Below are 6,924 nucleotides of genomic sequence, written 5' to 3'. Positions count from 1 at the left end.
ATGGACGCAGCCATAGCCCCACTGAGGCTGAAAGGCATGCGGATACTCAACTACCTCGACGATTGGCTTGTCATAGCCCAATCAGAGGCACAGTTGACGATACACAAGTCCTGGGTCTCAGGATCAATATCGCCAAGAGTTCAATGTCTCCCACCCAGAATATATATTTTCTGGGTATGGTCATAGACTCAATACAGATGAGGGCGCGGCTTACGTCACAGCGCACCCTCTCTATTCAGAACACGGCGGCGTCATTCAAAGCTGGCGCATACGTTCCTCGCAAACGTTTTCAGAGGATGCTAGGTCTTATGGCCTCGGCATCGGCAGTACTCAAACTGGGTCTATTACACATGCGCCCCCCTTTAACGCTGGTTGAATTCCTGCGTTCCGGCTCGCGCATGGCAATCAGGCCAGTTTCGCATCAAAGTGAACCACAGCTGTGTCAAAGCTCTGGCTCCTTGGAAGGCGACCACCTGGTATCAGACAGGTGTGATTATGGGTACAGTTACGAAACGGAAAGCGGTCTCGACAGAAGCGTCCAACCTAGGTTGGGGCGCCCTGCACACATAAACTGTCTAGAGATGATAGCGGTCATCCTATCGCTAAGAGCTTTGCTTCCGTACATAAAGGGTCACCAAGTCCTGGTCCGAACAGACAACATGTCAGTGGTATCCTATATAAATCGACAGGACGGTCTGAAATCAGGCTCTCTACATTCCATGGCGAAACACCTCCTTTTATGGGCAGAGCACTACCTGAGCTCCCTGAGAGCAGCTCATGTGCCAGGTATCCTGAATCAGGGTCCGGATATGTTGTCCAGAAGCGGCATTCCCCCGGGGGAATGGTCCCGTCACCCGCAGACAATTCAGTTGATTTGGACCACCTTCGGCAAGCGAAAATAGATCTTTTCGCCTCAGAAGATAATGCTCACTGCTCGATATTTTCTCCTAACACAGGGATGCGCTGGCCCATGTCTGGCCCAGACACCCTCTGTATGCTTTTCCTCCAATCGCGATGTTGCCACAGGCCATCAAAAAGATCAGGGAAACCGAATCCACAGTGCCATTAATAGCCCCGTTGTGGAAAAACCTCCTCATGCAGGCTAGAGGGAAAATCTGGCATCCTTGTCCCGAACTGTGGGCCATCCACGTATGGCCCATCAACGGATACCTGGGAACCTCTCTGAAAGAGTTCTGAATACTATTTCTGAAGCTAGAGCCCCCGCAACCAGGCGGCTCTATGCACTGAAATGGTCGGTATTCTCTAACTGGTGATACACAAAACCTCGATGCACACTTGTGCGAGGTGGCCGAAGTGCTCGCCTTCCTTCAAGAGCTAATGGACGCGGGTCGTTCCCCCTCCACGCTCAAGTACACGTTGCCGCCATAGCAGCTTATCACGCTTGGGTCGCGGGACAATCACTGGGGAAAAGCGAGCTTATTGTACGCTTTCTTAAAGGGGCCAGGAGGCTAAACCCGCCTACAGGGTCGTCCTCAAGCCAAGACATGGTTATGTTCCTAAAGTGCTTTCCACTCCCTTTAGGGCACAGGTCATTTCTCTATTGGCCCTGCCCGCGTCACAAGACGAAAAGGACGCGAATCTGCTCTGCCCAGTTAGAGCGCTGAGACTGTATCTAGAGCGTTCCGCCCCTTTTAGGCAGTCGGAACAGCTCTTCGTGTGCTTCAGTGTCCGCACTAAAGGTTACGCTGTCATGAAGCAGAGACTGTCACACTGGATAGTAGACGCTATCTCACTGGCTTATAAGTCTAAGGTCTCGTTTGCCCTATAGGCATTAAAGCCCATTCTACCAGAGGCATGGCCTCGTCGTGGGCACGGCCATGTGGCATACCGCTGGAAGATATCTGTGCGGCAGCAGGCTGGCCCTCTCCATCCACTTTTATCAGATTTTATAAACTGGAAGTCCCCGCTCTACAAGCTGGGATTCTCTCCATTTAATAGGTATTGACTGTTATTATTTACTAAGACCCGATTTCTTCCGGTCTTCCTGTTATACACATATAAACTGTGTTCACAAGCATGTGTTATACTCAAGCGGCAACCTCCCGCAGTTTCTCTTGAAGCCAATACGGAAGTGCCTCAAACTGCAATTCATCGACTGGCCGCTAGGGACAGGATCCAGAAGGGAGCAGAATCTCATTGAGCCCCATGTTAAAATGGTCAACTTTAGAGCAGAATAAAACATGTTTACAGCCTGGTACAAATTGTGCTTTTGGTCTATACGGCTCATTTTGCCCTTCATGACAACTGTGAGGGGGGTGAATTTTTTTATAGCTCATTCGTTTACATTATATAAAGCCTTAAAGTTCTGCATAATTAAGGGCGTGGCCACTTCGAGTGACTGGTGGATAGCCATTTATCTGCTGTCTGTTAGTCATCACGTCACTTAAGCTCCGCCCACGTCCCGCCTTTTTGCCCATTTTCTGTTATCCGGGAGTGACGCGCGATGACGCGCTGCCAAGATGGCAACGGCCACCATTGCGCTTCAGAACGGCTCATCAGAATCCTATGGGTGACGTCACGGACACTACGTCCATATTTTTTTACAGTCTATGGTTATACTACATAACTATAAGACCCGACTATGTCCGGTCATAGTTTCTATAATCATATGGCCCGATTCTATCCGGCCTATATACTCATTATGCCCTTATAGGAGGCCCACTTTGTTGGCCTCCCTGGGACTCACTGTTACCCATCTTATGTGCCTCAGGTTCTCCTCAGGCCACAGTTTGGGTCGGTTAAGAACGCACAGCGTTTTAAATTGGGTTCCCATAACGCAATACGAGAGACCTCTCGAAAGGGAACGTACTCGGTTACTCAAGTCACCTCGGTTCCCTGAGAGAGGGAACGAGTATTGCGTAACGCGCCGTGCTTGTGCTTCTCAGGGTATCGCTTCAGTCGATTTTAAACCTGAATTCCTATGGCAGAAAACAGTCTTTTATAGCCTCAATATGCTAATTCTAGCGACCTTGTTCGGCGGGATTTTCTAGCGACCCCTATTGGTTCGCTCTCTCAGCCGCCTCGCCATAGGTTCCTGCAGTTGCCGCAGCACAGCCAATCAGCGCGCAGCTCGCGCTGTTCTATCTGCTGTGCAGCCGCACTGCGTTTTACAAAGACACTTTATAGAATAAAGTTTTTGCTTCAAATCCTCGAGAAAAGGAGTTTTTCCCATAACGCAATACTCGTTCCCTCTCTCAGGGAACCGAGGTTACGTGAGTAACCAAGTACGTCCTCCCAGGTGTTTCCATAGTTTCATTCCATTGTTCTGACCAGGTTTTTCATTCTCTTACTTTCCCTCTTACCATGTATGTGTGATGCGTATGTATGCTTTTATGTTAGTTTAGTGATTCTGATTGGCTCAGCGAAAATTGACAGTCATGGTAAATTTCCACACATCGTCAGTTAATCAGATTCACGTTTACATCTATCACTCTGTTGACGCTTTCACCCCGGAATTAGGCACGTATTGACCTTCCAGGTCTGGAGCCAGCTTGTCCAGAACAACAAGTCCACCCATCTCTTAGGGTACCCGTAATCCACATCCAATACTGATCTTTAACACAGAATACTACGCACATACACAGATACACAGTCTCTTCAAGTTGGTTGAGCTCTGATCCTGACAAGGTAAAAAGTTTCCCAAAACATAGAGATAGCATGTGCCTTCCCCATCTGAGGGATGCACCCCATAAATAAATTACATAAATAAATATACAAAGAAATGTAAAAAAGCCAAAATAAATAAATATTTAAATAAATATACATAGAAAAGCAACAAAAAAAAACTAAAATAAATAATAATTTATACATTTATTTCCCTATTTGTGTGTTTTTTTCCACATTTATTTATTTATTCTTTTATTTATTTTTACATTTATTCATTTCTATTTTTATTTATTTCCACATTTATTTATTTTTACATTTATGTATTTTTACATTTCTTTGTCCGTATGGTAATGAGGAGGGCGTGGTTTACCTCAGACATAGCAATCGAGCTCAGAGAGGGCGAAGCGTTGAGGCCACAGTGACACCTTGTGGTGTGGCCGAAAAAGAATAAGTATAGCCTACTGAGGTTGATACTGTCTGAGATGAATGACTAGGTATATGGCCAAAATATTATATCACGGGTCAAGTCATAAGTCATAAGGTTGCCCCTGGACATCAGTTTATGGGGGTAGGCTAAAGACTACCACCGCTTAATAGAAAATAAGTTTGCTTCTGTTGCTGTCAGTATTTTTTTTTTGGAAGATACAATAAAATGCAATTTGCTCAAAAATATGAGGGCACGCGACAGGTGCTGTTTGAATGAGAATGATGCATCTGTGTATGTTTAATGCATGGCGTGTGTGTTTCACCATTTATGGGTTCTCCGTTTATGGGCACATTTGATTTATCTAATTCTGGATATTTCCAGTTGATAACTTAAGCCTAATACGTGTGATTAATAATAAGACCATATCAAGAAAAACCCATAATACTCAGTGATGCTTGACTGTCTACGCGTGAAGTGACGCGACGCGACAAAAAGTTACTACTGTAACCGACGCCTCGTTCTATTTTGGATCTTTGAAATATGCATTGTATTTTAAGCGCTTGTCACATGTTGTGCATGTACAAATAGGAAATATGAATGTGAAGTAGTCGTTTCAAATGCATTGATCAATATGCTTGCGTTGACTTCACTGTAGCCTATGTGCGCTGCTTCCTTTCAGTGTGTTCTGACCGGTAATATACCTATCCAAGTCATTCATCACAGACAGTATCAACGTCAGTAGGCTATACTTGTTCTATCTCGGCCACACCACAAGGTGTCACTGTGGCCTCAGCGCTTCGCCCTCGCCTACTCTGAGCTCAATTGCTTTGTCTGAAGTAAACCATGCCCTCCTCATTACCATACGGACAAAGAAATGTAAAAATAAAGAAATGTAGAAATAAAGAAAAGTAGAAATACATAAATGTAAAAATAAATAAATGTAGAAATGAATAAATGTGGAAAAAATTAAATAGAAATGAATAAATGTATAAATAAATAAAAGAATAAATAAATGTGGGAAAATATACATAAATAAGGAAATAAATGTGTAAATAGTGTTTTTTTTGCTCTTCTATGTATTTTATTAATTTATTTATTTATTTAGGCTTTTTTACATTCCGTTGTATATTTATTTATGTGTTTATTTATTTTTAATTTTGGCAGACTTGGCATTCCATTCTCATGTTCACACGTCATTTCTTTACAGGGAATGGTCATTTCTGTTATTTTTCCACTAACCTATACGATCTGAATGGTTTGGAGTGCTCTCTCCCATCTCACTGCCATCACACTATAGCGGGGCAGAAATGTCATCAAAATTTGTGAAAAAAACCCCAAACAATTTAATGAGTTCCTTTTCTTTGTATTTATAACATAAATCTTTGAGTTATCACACAAGCAACAGTGATGTCTTTCTGAATATCTGCATTGGAACAACAGAAAAAAAGAAGTTACTGAGTAATTTTCATAGGCACATTCTGTTTTTGCTCTATCAAAGAAAACAGAAAAAAGAACAACCACTGCTTCTCCGAGCAACACTGTGTTTTATTCCTCAAAGATTCAATATATTTAAACAAATCAGATGAGTAAATTATTTATTTAAGCTACCCATTCATAAATACAGTCGTTTGCCAAGTTAAATAAATTAGCACTTTGAACGAATCAGTTGAATTCAACTCACTCCATGAGGCTCCATGATGGCGTCCTCAGCTGTGGTTGAGGAGATCCTACTGAACCTGCCTGAACATCAGGTGGTGCAAGTCTGTCGGCTGGTGTGTCGTGAGTGGAAGGAGCTGGTGGACAGTACTGCACACTGGAGAGAGCGCTGTCGGAGAGAGGGGATCCAGCCCTGTGTTCATACAATATTTTTTTTTAATTAACATTTGCACCAGATTTTTTCCCATGATGTTCTTTTTAGATGGTCTTCAAGGATGGGAGATTGTATGCAATGGAGGTGACCAATGGGCGGTTGAGGAAAATAGGAAACCATTTCTGGAAGACACAGTCACCAAATGTTATGTAACCTCTTATGGGTACGTTTGATATTTTAGATCCTTCAAAAAATATTCAATCAATCAGCAAGCCAATCTACATAATAAATCACCCATAAACTTTGTCCTCAGGTCATGTTTGAAGCGACTGCAGATTGATTTGAAGAAAGAAAGAAGGTTATAGTGTTGCTTTCATGGATCAACTGCAACCTCACATCAAAATAACACCTATTTTATGCTACAGGATCTTAGCTGGTGAATTTCATATCAAAGGTGATTAATTCTTGTGAATGACCTGTCCATCTGGTCACATGTGCATTATGCTGGAATTGTGCTTGGTATGAGAATCCAAAGTGATATGATGTTAATTTTTTAATGTTATTGGCAGATAATTTTGTATTTTGTACTTTCCCATCCCGCTCCTGCCTCTATTTTTTCCATGTTTCATGTGAAGTCTCAGTTCTACACAATAAAGGTAACAAAAATACGTATTTCTTTATGTAATATTTTAATGTAATTAAAGGGATCGTTCACCTAAAAAATTTTAATTCTGTCATCATTTACTCACCCTCATGTCTTTCCAAACCCATATAACTTTCTTCTGTGGAACATAAAAGAAGATATTTTGAAAATTAAAGTTTCAAAATTGTGTTTTTGTCCATACAATGAAAGTCAGAGGGGTCCATTGTTGTTTGGACTCATCAACTTTCAAAACATAATTTGTGTTCTTCAGAATAAAGAAATTCATACAGGTTTGGAGTGACATAATGGTGAGTAAATGACCGCATTCTCATTTTGAGGTGAACTGTCACTTTAAGAACACAGAACTAGCGTTCAACACAAATCAGGTTCTAATATGAAAGGCCAGTTTGTTCAAAG

The 6,924-nt window shown here is 42.3% G+C and overlaps 1 pseudogene across 1 annotated transcript; it reads left to right on the top strand.

The window, feature by feature from the left end:
- The first annotated feature begins 5,751 nt into the window (after positions 1-5,751).
- LOC307117257 (F-box only protein 44-like) lies at positions 5,752-6,326 on the top strand (annotated as a pseudogene). The gene is made up of 3 exons: positions 5,752-5,905; positions 5,973-6,087; positions 6,178-6,326. The product of its transcript is annotated as an F-box only protein 44-like (transcript).
- Positions 6,327-6,924: the final 598 nt, after the last annotated feature.

Source organism: Gobio gobio (assembly GCF_949357685.1).
Source record: "Gobio gobio genome assembly, chromosome: 21".
NCBI classification, from domain to species: Eukaryota; Metazoa; Chordata; class Actinopteri; order Cypriniformes; family Gobionidae; genus Gobio; species Gobio gobio.
The sequence above is the reverse complement of the archived record's forward strand: the minus strand, read 5'-3'. Positions and strand labels throughout refer to the sequence as shown.